Source organism: Anastrepha ludens, chromosome 4 (assembly GCF_028408465.1).
Source record: "Anastrepha ludens isolate Willacy chromosome 4, idAnaLude1.1, whole genome shotgun sequence".
In the NCBI taxonomy this organism is placed as follows: Eukaryota; Metazoa; Arthropoda; class Insecta; order Diptera; family Tephritidae; genus Anastrepha; species Anastrepha ludens.
This window is the reverse complement of record NC_071500.1, coordinates 106,132,434-106,150,623: the sequence shown is the minus strand read 5'-3', so window position 1 is coordinate 106,150,623 and position 18,190 is coordinate 106,132,434. Positions and strand designations below refer to the sequence as shown.

At 35.3% G+C, this 18,190-nt stretch overlaps 1 protein-coding gene across 6 annotated transcripts in view; it reads right to left on the bottom strand.

The window, feature by feature from the left end:
• LOC128860457 (uncharacterized) overlaps nucleotides 1-18,190 on the bottom strand; it is a 97,358-nt gene that overhangs the window by 36,870 nt on the left and 42,298 nt on the right. The gene's annotated exons all lie outside the window — the stretch shown is intronic.

The following is an 18,190-nucleotide window of genomic DNA, read 5'->3' as shown; positions in this document are numbered from 1 at the left end:
AGTTATTTGACCTTTCAACCAATATGGAAAAAAATAAAGAAATGAGTGGCCAGACAACTGAAATGTGCTATGGGAATAGATATTAAACTACTTTTTTTACATACTCGTATGTATGTCTGTGTATAAATAAATGTTAATCTCTTTAATCTGTACGACACTTTCTGAATGGCGGTACATGGATTTTGTTTTAAAGACATTTAGGAGTTTTATTTGTCGAAAATTTACGTTAATTGTGTTAAAACAAACGAAAAAAGTTTTCCCAAAGTCTGTTATACTGAATTTACATGCTTTTATTTAGTCACTTAATTTAGGCAGTGGTTTGAACTTTAAAAAATAACCAATTTCCCCTGCGATGTATTGTAAAAAGTAAAAGTAAAAAAGGCAATTAATAATTTCTGCTGTCCAACAAAAAAAATGTAAGTAGAAACATGAAAAATCGATTTTTCAAACACTAGTTAATTTCCATGCGACGTGAAAATGAACGCACCTATAAAAAAATAAAAAAGTAGGTAAATAAGCCACTTTTCTCATTCCGCGCACACTGGAAGAACCATATAGCACATGTCTGCTGAATTTATATACAATACCTATTAAATATATTTGGCACACGTCTCTGTCTATCTGTATGTGTGTCGCCGCTCTAAGCTAATGCGATAAAAATGACATTTTTAAAGAGCTTACATTTGCTTCAAGTCACCAAAGCCAAAAGTCTCGGGCAGGCAACTCAAACTTGAATGCAAAAGCAGAAGATTTGAAATAGTAGAAGTGAAGCTACCATTGTGTCAGTCGGTCGAATGTAAGTCAATACGGCAGTCGACAAGTAACTTATGTAGTTGATAGAAAAATAAAAAAATTGAAAAGTGCGTCAGTCGGATAGCTGGTTGTTTGCATGCCGCACGTCTCATTGCTTCATCGAAATTCATATTAGATATTCAACAATACATTCGTTTTGTTGTCACTGCATTTGGTAATACACAAACACACACATTCATACACACGAATGTGCAAAGCAGCAAACTTTGCATAGTAGGAGCCAAATAATTTCTAGGTCAACATGACAGTGCGGTATGAAAGAAACACAGACATACACACAAATGCACACATAGTATGTACATATTCGTGCTCATTTAGAAACATAAAAGTGAATATTAGTGTCAGTTGCGAATATTAGCTGAGCTGACAAGCACAACCAAACAACCGACCGAGTAATACCACCACTTTGCTGTTGCAAAGTCAATAACTTCGTCAAAGTATTGTAGTTAGCAGATAAATTTTAAAAGTAGTTGGCTAAGTTGATGCATATTTTAATTTACCCCAATAGGACTCTCAACGAAGTTATTTCCTGCATACTCGTACGCTGCTTTATTTCATGGTTGAGGTTAAGGCGGATGATCTTCGGTTTGTTGATAAGCAGCAGCAGCAGGTGAGCTAGCACGTGTCTAATGAATTGCTAGCCAACGACTATTTTGAAAAAGTATATCTACCTATCAAGTCATATGGGACAGATATGTATGTGCGTATGTAGATGTGTGTTTAATTTGCAATTTATATCGCTATGAAGCGTTCAAATCGGCAACCGTGCGTAATATGATTAAGCAGATTATAAGAAAGAGGTCGTATATACATAAGTATGTATTTATGTATGTGTGCGAGATCAGAATAGTGAGAGTGTTATAAACTTTCTACGTTAATAAGTCGATATGTGGCACAAAGAGGCTGTCCGCATTTTATGATTGTTTTCGTTCTCTATTCTCTGACTAGGGATTAGGCTACAGCAGAAAGTGGGTTTGGAAAATGTATGTATGTTGCATGTACACACATACGAATATTTTAGTGAAAGGGAAGTTTCTATAGATAAATAATGCTTAATTTGGTATTCCTGCTAAATGTGTATATGTATATGTATGTTGTTAGTTTCGGCTCGAGCGTCTGGCTTTTGTTTATTAGGCGTGCTATTCTGAATTGAGAAATATAAGCGTTGGAAATTTCTATACCACTCATAATCAAACTGATTTTCAACCTGTTGGCTGCAATTTATATTTTGTTTTACTCATACTCCAATTTGATTTGGTATAATGATTTAAAAACAAATTTTTTTCTAATTAATTATTCTCTCTTTTTTTGTATATTTTTCTATGTATGCAAGTGCTTAATGATTTTTTAAATGCTTCTGCATTTGCAAATAGCGAAATTAATTGAAGAAATAGGAATTCAATTTTTAAACAATATTCAGTGTTGTTGTCAATGTAGCATCATAAACATTATCAATGCATGACAGGAAATGCTGCTAGAAGGTCAGTTTTTGGCGAATATAAATTCGAGCCGTAACGGTCACGTAGAACCGACTGTCGTGGGAACGGCTATTCAGTGTCTGTCGGGTATATGAAATTTTCTTTGAGAAATAATCAGAATTCAGTACATCTTTCCCTATTGATAGAAATTCGATAAGCAATAAGGATATCTTAACAAAATTATTCTTGACTAGAGCGTTTTTTAAATGTATTCGACAGCAGTGGGAGTTCCACTTAACACGTGGGCTGAAAAGTCCCGGGCCTAACAACGGTTTTATTGCATTCACCTCTTTTTTACTTAGTACTAAACTTAAAAAGAAAGCTGTTAAAATTTATTGTGTTTCTTTTGTTATTTTCAAAACAATGGATCAAAAAGAATTCCGTGTTCTAATTTTACCCTGCTTCTTGATGAGAAAAAGTACCGTTCAAGCGAAACAATGGCTTGAAAAGTGTTATAGGGGTTCCGCTGCATCTGAAACAACAATAAAACGATCGTGTTCTGACTTCAAACGTGGTCTTAGAGACACCTCTGATGCAAAACGAAGCGGATGTCTAAATGAGGTGGTAACACCAGAAAACAACAAAAAATCCACAGAATCGTTTTCAATTATCAAAAAGTGAAGTTGCGTGAGTTAGCTGACATCGTAAAGATATCTAAAGAACGTATTGGCTTTATATTGCACGAGCATTTTACTATGAGAAAGCTCTGTTCAAAGTGGGTGCCGCGTTTGCTTTCAAGATAACGCACCGTGTCACAAGTCGATCAAAACAATGGCTAAACTACGTGAATTCAACTTCGAATTGATCCCACATCCATCGTATTCACCAGATTTGGCTCCCAGCGACTATGGTTGTTCCCAGATCTAAAAAAAATGCTCGCCGAAATTTCGTTCGAATGAAGAGGTTATCGCTGAAATTAATTTTGAACAAAAAAAAAGACATGTTGTATTTGTTAGGCCCGGGAGTTTTCAGCCCATGCGTTAACTAGTGGTGGCAGCCCATATGAGCTACCGCTTTGCTTTGGAAAAACAATTGCAGATATATTTGGTCTCATTTGATATTTTGATACCCCTAAATGGCGGCGGAGTGCTCGTAAAAAATTATAGACATTTTAGGTATTGATAAAAATTTGAAGACACTGCCGGAATTATTCAATGAAGATGTCAAACGTGAAAAAAATTGCATTTCGAGTCGATTGAAATTATTAGGGATGATTAATAGCAAAGAAATCGGATACGAATTAATGCCGGCTTTCAACACCGTTTCTCAGCATGGTAAAATATTTTTATACATATAATCCCAAGAGAAAAAAGTATTACACGCTAAACCTGATCAATCGGTATTATCGCCCTCTTACACTTATGCCAAAGCCAAATATCTACGTTTCGAATGTTTAGGCTTCAATTTGGTTTTGGCTTCTAGGTGGTGTCATCTATTATGAGCTGCTGAAATTTAGCACAATCATAACTGGGGATATGTACGGAATGAACCTTATGCGTTTGAACCAGCAATCAAAGCAAAACATAAGGAAATCGAGACTAGACAGGATCACAACATTCCCACTACAGTCGGTTCTACGTTACCGGAACGACTCGGATTTATATCCGACAAATGATTGTCTTAGAGAGGCATCACCCGTCGCACTAATTGCATCTAACCGATGCGGAGTTTGAGTGGATTCGTCTTTGACAAACGCAGCACTAAAAGATTTCGAATCCAGAGTTAGCCTCATTGTCAGCTCTAAGTAGATCTATTGGAAGCAGTCTTGCTGCATGCAGCTGCACCAGTGACGATAAACGAAGTGTAAGGTTCAGCGCTCTAAGCTAGTCAGTCTAATTGTTCATCACTCAGTTCAATATGTGCGACGTTATTTGGGCAACAGCGTGTCGAATGCTGCACTCGAGCTCACTTAAAATCATTGGCTTGTTAGCGCCGAGAAAGCACTTCACGAAGTACCGAAGAAAGTAATTAAATCAAGTGATGTGAGCCAGTCATCAAATTTCTCCTTCACATTCTCGAGCGTTGCGTGCTTGCGCTATAGCACAGCAAGTCGGATATATGTATCTAATGGTAACATCTTAGGACCACTTTTGTATTCACTTTATAAACTACATTTCCTCGTGTTTCTTTTCAACGAAATTTCGCCATTATACTGATAACTAGAAAGTTTACTTAGAGGTTAGTTGGCTTAATGCCTCAGTTGTTTTACAGTCAGAACTCGATAAGCTTTATAACTGGTGGGTAACGAATTGTTTTTTCCTTAACATAGAACAATGTCATAAGCAATGTTTTCTAAGCTGCCCAAGCCACTTATTACAAGCTATCATTTATCTAATAGCACTCTGCAATCGGCCGATGAGATCAAGCACTTTTTGAATCAAAGTTCAATTTTACTCCAATAACGGTAATTTTTCTTCTTTACATACACGAGATGACCGACGAAATTCATGCCATGCATGTAGAATTGAGTGAGAAATTCGATAATATTATATAATATTTTTTAATAATTTCCACACGTTCGCTAAGCGTGAAACGATGCAACATGAAACGGAAGGTCTTCCAGCATATTTTGACAGCTTGATGTCATTGGTAACTTTGACAGTTGCAGAACTATCGTTAATATCTGCCCACCCATTGTTAAGCTTTTTGAGACGGAATAAATTGCAAATGTACGCGAATATGCAAAACGTGCAATTGAATGACTCAGTTCAATAATACAATCAATACCAGAGCCTTTCCCACCTATCCCATCCATGATAATATACTTACAAAAGTGCTAATATTTTATTATGAATGGGAATTTTCATGAAATCAAGGTCATTAGGCTGTGATCACAGATATGCCAATTTTATAAAAAATTCTATACACTTAACTAGTTTTGTATGCCTCGCTTGTTTGCACGTATAAAAGTGCAATCGAGTTTGCCAAATTCATTGTTAATGTGTGACAAGTAGCAGCATTTTACTTCAAAGTTTTTTTGTTTATTTTTCTTGCGTTACAACTGATTCAGCTAAAAGGTGCTTGTGTAATTATTTCACAATTACACAGCTAAATATTCAGCACACTGCAATGCATTTAATGTCATGAGAAAATCGCAAGAAACAAAAATCACAGTCATTCATTGCTTGGCTGCTAACGAATTGTGCTATTGGTCCACTGGTCTAGTGGCTGCTGGTTGTTTGTTTGGTTTGGTTTGGCTGGTCGTTCCGCTGCTTTGACCGCTTTTTCAGACAACATGTTTGGAACGCTGATTGTTTCTTTATTATTATTTTTAGCCATTTCTATTACGATGTACCTTGCTAAAACATGTTTCGAACATGCAATCACACTAACATATATCACATGTATTCAGACACATTCTACGAAATAAGTCCAGGTACCTAAAGATTTTTCAAATGTTTATTTTGATATGGCGGCAAAGGATGGCGGAAGTGATGCACCTCACTACCTTACAACTAGCCTTTGTGTATATTGACTAACATAAAGAGCTTCTAATAATGGTGAATACCACTACAAACAGCTTCTGTCTGGAATGGGCGCCGCTTCGAGGAATGAATAAGCAGACGAGTGCGCAAGGAAAGGTAGTTGAGCACGAGAGTACAAACCTCACTGGATTTTCAGCAGTTACAAGTCGAGAAGATGGCCGACGTAGCCGAATGGTTGAAATGTGACTCCCATACGGTAGTGAGCAGGTTCGAATCTCCGTGAATGAAACAACAAATAATAGAAAAATTTGCGGCAGGCAATGACTAACCGTCGAGTGTATTTCTGCCACGAAAAAGCTTTTCATAGAAAACCATCTGCCTTACGGAGTCAACTTAAAAATGGGGGTCTCTGCACAAATAGAAGGAGATCGGCCAAATCCATAAAGTCGCGGAGAAGCACACAGCCGCTCTTACTAGGAGGTCTGGACACCAGTAACTCTGAAAAGCGAATATACGCTTTCATATGGATATACTAACGTGGCAATGGACTATTAGTAATATGACCACCCGATTTCTTCTCTACGGAGGAAGAAGTAGTGTCAATTTCTATAAAATTTTTCAAGGATCTGGACAATTTAGGCACATAATCGAGAGCTGGGCTAATTATATTCGATAAAAGATTTGTCGACATATCACAACATTGCCATTAAGAGCAATCAGTCCAACATAACTTAGCTTTAGGTTAGATTAGGTTTTCGTGGCTGTCGGTTTAGAATAGCCAACTCACTTAGACCATGTAAGTCCCTTGTGAAAGCATTGTGTAACACGGGAACCTTAGAGTTTATTTACCATAGAATCATTTAGACGCTCATATGAAGCGTAAGATAGGTTTTATCCTAACACCGGATAGTTCTGTAAGCGAATCAAAAGAGTGTTCTCCTAAAAACCTTGCTCTACCCCTAGCTAAGGCTGAGAAGGAAGAGTAAGTGTTCTACTGTTTCTTCCTCTTCCTCGGCTCTACAACTTCTAAAGTATTCATGAGAAAATACTAAAATAGTGACTACCTAACAGCTAATGACTGGTGACACAAGCCTCCACCTTCTAGATGTTTTTTATCTATTTGCGGCCAAATTAACTTGGTTTTAACTCAATTATTTTCTTGTCTCCATGAACTACTGGCCTCCTTGGGTAATATTACTTTTTATCCTTAATTTTAAGTTGCCATATGAATTACAATATAGCCTCTGTTTAAGCAGTGGGAGATTAGCTAGGTTATCGGCTTTGAAATGATCCTTCAATATCTTTATGTCCCGGAAGTCATATAAGGCTGACTTTGCAGACGGTGCTAATATCATTTAGAGCTGCCAGGCATTCCTGACCAATCTTGCAAAGTAATGAATAACTGAATTTAATATAGTAAAGGTTGATCCCAACTACGGATAATACGGTAGAAGGGGTCAACATCTTTAAAGGCTTTAAAGTAGATTAAAGGTTTGGATTAGAAAGAATTTTATTTGAGAAAACCTGTGCCAGTAACTTTGGTTGAGCTACGTGAGCCACTGTGTGCGGTTCGTTCCGATTCGAGACTGAGCAGATTACAGTTGATAGCGCTGCTATTTTACTGAACTTAACTTTTGCATTAGAACTTCTGTTCTAAGCAACCACTTATGGGTTTCTAATATAGTAGTTTAGTGAGTTCAGCCACACTGTTAGAACCCATTTATAACCCATTTCCTGCTACTGGAATCTCGTTCCAAATATACAGCAGTTGGACTTCGCGATGATTGTGGTGTTCCGAGTAGTTGCCCGTAAATATCAGTTTGCGTGGGTACAAATGGGATAAGTATAATTACTTTGGTTTCCCATCACTTTCCTTTCCACCTCTTTCTTACTTCTAACTTAGTTGTAAAGATTTCTTCTCGGAGACGCTTCAAATGGTTATACGGAAAAGCAACAAATACAAATTTTTATTTTGATGTCAACGGCGTTGACCGAGAGCCACACAAAATTTAATTTAAAATATTTATGAATATTTAATCTTTTCTTGTTTTTTTATTATCAGCTCTGAAACTTTTTGGACAGAGTGTGTGATATTAACGTATGGAGCGTACAAAGAACGCCATTTAGGTTTTGCCCGTTTCTGTTGCTTGCCTCTAATAGCAATAGCAACAGTAATTGCAGCAGTTGTAGTGGTTACAGCAGCATTACCAAGTAAATTTGCAAGTTAACCTTGATACGACCATTTGCCTACAATTCATCTATCCAGCAGAAATTGGCGTCGAAACAAAACTGCAAGTTGGTAAATGTTCTGACCAAATCTATACACACACATACATGTGAACAATCTACCATATATACAGGGTACTCCATATACATAATAATTTCGTCGAAATCCCGCACGAGATCGTCGAGAAGCCAATCATTTCTCAGAGAGTGACAGTGTGGAGCGTATTCGATCTTCGGTCCAGTTTTCTTTGAAAAGCTGCTGGAAACATTATTTCGGTCAACATTGAGCACTACAGAGGAAATGGAACATGTGAAATTGGACGACTTTTGGTTCCAGCAGAATGGCGCGCCATGCCACAATCGATCCTTTGCACCACAATTTCGGTAATCGTGATGACAGCTGGCAGTCTAGTCGCCGTCAAATGACCATCTCGGAGCTTCGATTTGACGCCATTAGACTTTTTTGTGTTGGTTGTTCGATATTATGCGAACAATTCATTACCAATTCAGGCCCTTAAGGCGAAGATCAAAGAAGTTATTTGTGAGAAAGAGCTAGACACTGCCACCAAGGTATTAGAAAATTAGAAAAACACAACGAGGCTGCCATGTTCCCGGTCAGAAAGCACAGTAATATGCTCGGCAAGCAAATTTTGTTTGGGTGGTAACGCAAGAAGCAGGACTGTCATGCTAAGAAAGACGAAGAAGAATTTACCGCAAGAATCATCCCTCCAGACATTTGCTGACGCCCAGGTGAGTTAGTAGACATCTCTTCGACTACACTGACGAGATCTAGGACCAAACATGAATCGGACGGACATTAAACGACATTCTTCGGGAGACTCCCACCATCTTCTTAAACTCCCGACCTCCGAATGCCGTTATCGGAGTCCAACCACCTCTGACAGCTTCAGCTGTCTCTGAGACCCACGTAACTTTGGCTCAAATACGGTCGGAATATTGTAGCAGGTTAAACTCCTACTCAAACAGAACTGACCCCGACATATTCAATATATATCTGGCACTGGCAGGGCCTAGTAAACTGCTACAACAACAACAAAACTGGGTTAACAGAGCGCGCTATTGCGAAGTCCGTCGAGGCAGTCCCTCGAATCAAATCGTGTTCCATAAATAATGGGACTTTTTGCTCTTTCGAATAAACCAAATACATAACGAAAAAAAGTTATTTTTGTTCATTTTCCTGGATTGTTAAAAACAAACCATTATATGGAACACCCTTTATAAATACATAAAATTTCCACAAGAAAAAAAGCAAATCGAAAGCTGAAATTAAGCAAAGCTGAAATTAAGCAAAGTTCTTAGGCGAGCTGTGAAAATTGGTGGCGAAACAGCTGGCAGCTGCTGGGAAAAAAGCTGAGGGCAGCTATTTTCGACGGCTTTAGCTCGAACAGTGCTTGATTTTCGGGCTGTGGCGCACTGACGCCACTGCAACGTTACGAGTAATTGTTGCGGCGGCAGTTGGGCGCTGTGCGCTTGAATGGTAACACAGGTGTTTAGCGGCATGAACAACAAGTATCCACAAGCAAGCGCCCATTTATTGTACATCCAAAAGCTTTCGGTGTTGGTGCTGCTGAACATTCTCGTTTGTTGTACATTAGAGCAGTAATTGCGAGCTAAATACAAAAGCAGCAGCTAGCAACCAATATCTTATTATTTGTACTTTCATAAATGCAAAAGAAAAGACACGGCCATGCACACACATACAAACATACGTACAATTTCAATCGCATGTAGTCTTAGACAATTAATGCACTTGCGCATTGCTTTGCCTGTTGTTATTTATGTGCATAAGAAGTTGGCTGTATACAACTAAGTATATGCACTATATGCAGAAAAATGGATTACTATATTGTACATGTAAACATACATACATACATATATTTGCATCTACTAGCGTTTTTTTTATAACTCCAATTCTCACATTTCTCTACAACACTTTTTGCTTCTGCACGGTACTTTTCAATTTCGCACTGTTACTGCTGTTGGTAGTGGCAATAGAAAATGAATAAATAAAAAATGGAAGTAGAGAAAAAATGAGGAAAAGGCGAAGAATTGTAATATACAGCAAGTAATACTTAATTTCGTATTCACGTCCAATAGCCGCAAATGCGGAACGACACATAACAGGTAATCGACGTTCATATATATTTACATGTAAATATATAAGAAGCGCACAGTGGTGAGATAAATAATAATAACAACGGGGTTGCTCACATCGTCAGAGCTTGCGAGAGGAACTTGCTACTGCATTTTAAGGCTAAAATTCATGGTGAAAACAATTCACAAGGTGTGACCAATATCAGACCGTTAACCGGCTCTCAGCGAATGTGAAAAAATCAGTTGATTGGGTGATGTAACCGGCTAATGACTGCGGTTTGTCTACAAAAAAACTTAAATTGTGTTGGTGATATACGAAAAAAAATCAACACAATATCATTTTCTTACCATCTGAACAACGACTGAATGGGCGAGTGTGTGAATACATATGAAATCGCCTTAAAGGGAAAAAAGTGAATTTTTAAATTAAATTAATTTTTTATTCAGTGAAACCACCTCAACTGCAATACGTTTATTTCGATGATTCGCCACTACGTTCCACCAATTTTGTATTGATTTTGTGGAAGCTCTGCAAAATAACGTAAAACAGCTTTTTGTTGAATTGTTAACAAATGCTTCACTAACTTCTCAGCTTTTGCAAATTTAGTTCTTGAAGTAAAATGTGGAATAGTGGTGCATTTGTGATTGCTATGATAACTTTGGATATTTAAAAAGCTTATCAAACACGTTTTCAATGATTTCTAGGGGAGAGGGTGTTAGGTGAGTGGGTTCGAGAGCGCATGTAAATAGATGGTTAGTATCACGACATTGAGTATGTCGAAATCGAATCTGGATAAGTAGGAGTTTAATCTACTACTCAGACTGTAATTGAGCCAAAATTAAGCGAGTGTAACGAGTCAGGTGAAGCTCTTTGTCTGGAATGGGTTGCGGTGGGACTCTCATAACGGTATTCAAGGGTCGAGAGTTTCAGAAGATGGTGAGAGTCTTCTGAGGAATGCCGTTTTATGTCTGTCTATCCGATCCAGTAGTTGCAGTCGTGTTGGATATCGTCGGTGTAGTCGAAAGATGCCTTCTAACTCACCTGGGAGTTGGCTCAGTTTCTAGCAAATGCCTGCAAGAGTGATTGCTGCTCCGTCAAACACTAAATAAAGCAGGTACCCGTCATTCATATGCGCAAATATGTATGTATATATGTCACGGCAAGTTCCCTGATTAAGCAGTGCGTACAAATGATAAAACTCAATTACGAACGATTTGAGGGGATGTTATCTCTCGCGGCAATGGCGCGATAAAATATATCTATAATTACATTTTTCTCAAAGAATTTGATAAAATTCAATCATAATATTTTTATGACTAGGTATCGAAATTTTTTTATTCGTCTAATTGTTTTTTGTCTCCATCCCTCATCAAATTGAGGTGTCTGAGAATCAAAGTATCGACTTTTTTTGAATTTAAATATTTCGATATTAAGCGAGATATCGAAAAATTTAAGTTTTCTCTTATCGACTTTTCTAACATGGCGGAATCTAGTTTTATTCTAGAAACAATAAAAATAAAAATTAGAAAGTAAGTAATACATACTAAAATTTGGTAAACTAAAATTAAGTTTAAAGAATATTAAAAAAAAAATATTTAAATATCTTCAAAATCAAAGCTGGTAAACATTTATAAATCCGAACAAATTAGACCGTAAAGCATTCTTTTCCTATCCCTGTAAACAAAACTAATTTTGACATCACAGCTCAAGAGGTCATTTGAGATGGTTTATTATTACTTTATGTAGGTAATACATATGTATGTATCCACAGATATACATACAGCCCGCGAAAAAGCTATAGTACCACACAAGTTTTACCAGTTTGCACTTCTTTTCTGTCGCTTTTTTAATTTCCATTATTTTTTTTATAAAAATATATATAAGTATTGCAACAAATATCATCTAAATCAAAGTTTCAAACCTTGTACAAGATTTATAAAAAATCCACAAATTTTCATCAAAAAGTATTTTATTACAATTATAATAATTATTTTATTTTATTAATTTATTGTTTAAAAATTTGTTTTATTGGCCACTAAATTTGGTATACCATTCCCATAACTGTAAACAACCCGGATTTATATTCGGCTAAGGACAGTATTCCCTGTACATGTATGGGGAATGTTTATGCTGCTACAACAATAACAACGAGCATAATAAAGTGCTCATTTGGCTCAAAATTTTGGTGGATTTTTGATAATTTTCTTCTTGAATGTGAAGACGCATTTTCTCCATACCAAAAACTATTCCCTATATTTTTATAAATAATTAATTAAAAAAAATTAAAAAGAAGTAGTTAAAACTGATCAAAATGTTGTGGTCCCATCGTTTTTTCGCGTGCTGTACGTACATATGTACATGAATATAGTAATATTGTGGATATATGGGAAGTAATCAACAAGATTTATGGTGTGAGATCGCTGCCGTTGGATGTCTCCACGCTTGCGGCCTAAACAAGCTGACTAACCGAATTGAATGGAACGGAACTAAAATGCACTGACAAACTAACTCGTTGACTGACTGTCGCATTGGTCTGCAAGCGACTTTTCATTCATACATTCATTCAGTCGTCTGACTGGCCGCTTGGCTCCTCTGTATGTCTGTCTTTCCGTCCAAATAAACGTTCGTCCGTCTATCTACCATACTATTTGTTCATGGCATTATTAGCTGTTATTGCTGTTGCTGTACGGTGTACGGCAACGTCTATTAGCGGAATTGGATAGGAAGAGGAAATTGAAAATTTTCAACGTCATTAAATTATTTGCTTGCCACGGTTATCGTTTTTCATTTCTTTCTTTTTATTTTATTTGTTTTTGGTTTTACTGGCTGCTCGCTTTATTGCTGCTGTTATCCGTTAGCCTTAGCTATATTGTTGTTGTTCTAGCTGACATTACTATTATTATTATTATATTATTGTGTGTTATTTTCTTTTTCATAGTAGTTGTTTTTGCATGGATGCATTTGTATGCACTGCACGTTCATGCTTATAATGCTTTTTCTTCAATTGCAGGTAACCAGGTATACAAAGGTATATGTAATTGTTTGTGTACATCTGTAAATGAAATTGTGCATTTATATAAGCACAGAGAGTACTTATACATGTGCATGTGGGTATGTATGTATTTTTAAGCTCTGTGACTAAGCAACAAAGAGTGCACTTCCAGCAGTAGCAGCTTCGCCAGCAAGTACATATCCGAAGGTTTTTCCCCGAAGGTAAGTTTATTTATACGACAATACATATACACGTACATTTACCAAACTGAGTGTATGAGATATACTAACAATATCTACATGCAGTTGTTGCATACAGTTGCAGATATCTATAATTGCGCACGAGTGACTTTTGATTTTCGAAAATTTCCCTTCATTGTTGTTATAATTTAGCTTTCTTATTTTTTTTGTTTTTGTTTTTCGTTTAATTTGCCTGTTGCAGTTACTTTCCAGTCCGCTATTGTATGCAAATATTTATTTATACTACATATATTTTTATCCATTTGCGCAAATCTTTAATTTTTCTTTATTTATTTTTTTGTCTCTCTCACTTGATTTTTGGCTTAAACACAAATACTTGTTAACAAACACAGGTTTTCTTGATTTTATTAAAATGCACAGTTCACTACAGAGCGTTTGAATAAAACAGCACAAAGTTTAATGAAGAAACGGGTTTGCGGATGCGTCAAAACATACACAAAAAAAAAAAAAATATGATGCACACATACCTACTACATATTAATGAAATGATGTACACATACATATATAAATTATGTACATGTCCATATATAAGGGTTTATGGCAGCACCATAAACAGCTGATGAATTACGAGTATTGTGATTACACAGGAAAAAATTACTCTTCAATTTCATATTTCCGGAAAAAGTAAATTTTTTTATTAATATTGAATAGTTAAGTTAATATTTAAGGGGTTATACGCAGTTATGACTTTCAAAAAAATCGATTTTTTTTATTGCATTTTTGTAATGTACAAAAGTATACGCACGAAATTTGAAGTAGATCTAAGCAATACTTTCGGAGTTATACCTAAATATGTAGAGATGCCTCGGCACGTTTTAAGGTAGGTTTTGAAACTTTAAACGTGTTTTTTTTCAAAACGGCATTTTTCAAGTCGGTGTACACGATATCTCGAAAACGGCTTGTTTGATCGGTCAACCGTTTTAACTCAATCTTTAAAGATACATTTTCTAGTAATTAATCGTTCCTTTTGTAAATCTGATACTTATTTTCCATTTTATAATCAATTTACGGCCAAATTTTAACGTAAAAATCGAAATCATTTCTTTTAAAAGCTGCCATTTTGTGAAAATTCACTATTTTGATTAGCCGAACGATTAATTACTAGATAATCTAATATATTAAAAAAATTTGTTTGGTTTTTTGATTTCAGATAATCCAATCCTGAGTTACGATGTACACCGTAAATCGTCTTTTTTTAAAGGAGGTTCCAGAAATCGCCTGCAGCGCGCTCTATAATCAACATTTTTGTTACGTTCTTGAAGGATGCTTTTATAACCGCCAAAAATTTTCAAATTAAAATATTCTGAAGTTTCTTCAGGATAAATCCTTGACAACCCGTCTTTTATTTGCTTCATAACTGCGTATAACCCCTTAATCGTTCCGTTAATAGTTTTAGAAAACAACATTTTCGAAATTCAAAAACTCTCATATTTTTCGGAGAACTCGTTTAACTAACAAACTAATTATAATTGTTCAAGACTTTGCTGACGGTTTTTGGCTCTATCTGATGAATGACTCGAACGATATTCGTCTAAAGCCGTTTTTGGACTATCCACATAACATCGAACACAAAGAAAGTCAGCAGGGTGAAATTCAATTTTGGTATCTATAAATCGAACTCACGGAAACGACTTTTTAATCATTTAGTGCATTACAGTGTTAAAATTAATTTTTATTATACCCTTTTGTTTTATTATAAACTCATTTTGAAAGATTAAAAGTGTCATTTTAGCAGAGAAAGAGGGCCAATGTTGCAAATCGTTGACTTTTCGAACATCATGAGACCATTTGCCAAGATGCGGTAGTTTGGTGTATTAAAATGACATGTAACAAAATGTTGATAAAAATTTCAAAGTCTTTACAACTTTTTATTCTTACAAAGCAAAAGTTTGAAAAAGTCAGCACTCGTACTTTTTACAGTAATTTGTTTAACACTTTCTCCGCAGAGATCTAAGCGCGTGGAAGTGGTTTTTGCCCTGAGAGAATTCAGTATCGTACGCTTCTGTACGTCTTATATAAGGTGGTGCAAAATTAATCATCCAATCTTGTTTTCTATTAATTATTTTATTAATTAAAAAGCAATATTTTGAGTGATGATAATCTTTATTTTGAGCTTTACGCGCTCCATTGCTTGACTGTCTAGTTCAACGCTGGATTTGTCAGTCTCAAATATGATCGGCGTACGACGCCATTTGCAAAAAGTATAAGTCTTCCAATAGTGTGATTAATTTTGCGCCATCATGTACTTAGATAGATTTTGGGAAGCGTTCTTGTTAGGCTTGAGGTTTTAGGCAGTATTAGAATTTTCGACGAAACAGAACTGAAGAGGAAATTTCACATCACTTTCGTGCGAAACTGTTTACCTTTACTTGTCTGCTACTTCTTGTTAAACCATTTTGTTTTAAGAGCAAACGCATTGATCTGGCTGACATTTATATCCCTAAGGTCATCAGTATCAATCAAGAACGGTTAGCCAAAGTATCTAAAACCTAGTGGCATACCCCGCGGGACGCTAACATAGTAGAAGTCTGACAGACTGAACAAATGGAGATTAGTGTTATTATAGATTAAAAGTGTTTTAACATCGTAGAGGAGTAGACACCACATATGACATCACAACAAATTTAACTCAATCTAAGTGAAGCATAGAGATATTCGCTTTTTAGCACTAAAAATATTTTAATAAAATTCATAAAACAAACTTTTAGTCGCTGATTTATTTTCAATTATACGGCGATAACTCCTTTCGCTTAGGCAGAACGTATGGAAAAATATTAACAATGAATTTTTTTAATTATAATTTAAATAAAGTAAAGTTAATGAAGAAAAAACGGGTTGTATTTATAGCATATTCGAACGTACAAAAGGAAAAAAAAGCAAACCAAAAATTTTAATTCTCTGACAACTTTAGCAAAAGCAGCTTAACCACTTAACCTTTCAAGCTGCTAATTATGCGGGATTTCTTGTTTTCGAACACCATATTTGATATCTTTTATTTTGTTAAATCACAGCTTTAGCCTTTGCATTTAATTATATTTAATATTTTTTCCACAGTGCAATATTACACAGCTGTCACCGTTTTTATATATGTATGTATATATGTACGAGTATGTGTTATATGGGCATGTTTGTGCTGTTGCGTTTTTAGGGCATATTCATATAAAACTACAGTCGCTTCCTACTTCACTGGCCCTGGCGATCCGAAAAAAACACGCACTCATACCAGCGCGAGCACACACACACACACACGATTTATTGGTTCATACTATGAATGCACAAAATACACGAACGCATTTTCCTAAGGTATTAATCGGTAAATACCCGATATGTATAGAAATTATTATAAATATAGGCATTTACATAGTTACACATATGTAAATATTTAACTGCACAGAAACATATCTGATTTACGAAACTCCATACGGCAAATGTGTATAGATTCGTATTGTGCAAAGTTTTGTTGCAAAATTATTTGATTGTAATCACAGTTGTGAGGCCACTGTTGTTGAATTGATGATACAATCAGGCGCAAACAAAAAAGGCGTTGGTGATGCGCAGACCCTGCAAACACTAACATGCAAAAGACATAATAACTATTGCACAATTTTAAACCTGCACTAATAATTGAAAGTCTATGATTTTTTCGGCATAATTTTGGCACGAGACACATGAATCTAAAGATGGATGCGATAATTGTTAGAGCTTAGATGGCAGGTGAGATAATCTGAAAGTCATAATTTAACCCTCTACTGCAAATTGAAAGCCCATAGTGTTTTTATATATTTAAGAAATGAGTCTGTATCTGTAAGACTTTTCAATATTTTATAAAACATAGCTGTTGGAAGTTACAAAATTCAAAATCAATTATTTTGGGTATTATTATTTGGGACGCTAGGTGAGATAATTTGTAAGTTTGACCCTCTATTACACAGGACGACCGAGTGGCTTGGGTGTGACTACCTATCACTCGGTTGGTCTGCGTTTGAAGATTTTTTTAGCATAAAATATCAAATTATTTAAAATTTTTTTTCTAAGTAATGGCGGTCAAAAGCGCTTCAATCTTATTCATATAATATACATATAAGTATGTATACACGTACAGTTAACGTCATAAGAAAGTGTACCCCATATATTGACAGGTTTTGACTATTTATTTGTTTACTTTTTAATTTCAATTATTCTTTTCAACTTTTTTAACTAATTTTTAGTTATTTTTTTATAAAAACAAAAATTCTACTACAACAAAAACTATAACAGCAAAGTTTCAAACTTTGTAAAATTTGAAACTTTTTACTCAGAATTTCTGGAAAAATTTGAAGCATGCAATTTTATAACTCATTAAATTTTGGTATAGTAAAGGCAAGTTTTAAGTAGTACAAAATCACACTAATTTTTTAGATTGTTTTTCGTTCGCGATCTTGTTCATTTTCTCCATTTATCGCGTATTCCACATTTTTTGTTTTTTTATATAGAAGAGAACACTCAAACACCTTCAGCAGAAAACATTGTCAAAAATCAACGCAATTTTTGAACCACTTGCACTTTATTAAAACAAAATTTAATGATCTATAAAATTGCATACTAGGAATTTCTTCAGAAATTACCAAAATTCATTGATCCATAAAACTGCATTCTCGGAATTTCTCTAAAAATGTTTAGGAAAATTTTCGGAATATTAACAAATTTTATATAAAGTGGCAACTTTATTTTATATGGTTCTTGTTGTAATACGAACTATATTTTTATAAAAAAAAAAAACAATTAAAAACAAAAAAATTTACGAATAGTCAAAAACATGTCAATGTGGTGGTGTACACTTTCTTTTGACGATGACTGTATATCAAAAATTTAAAATTGAACGTCCATAGTCTCTTTTTTTT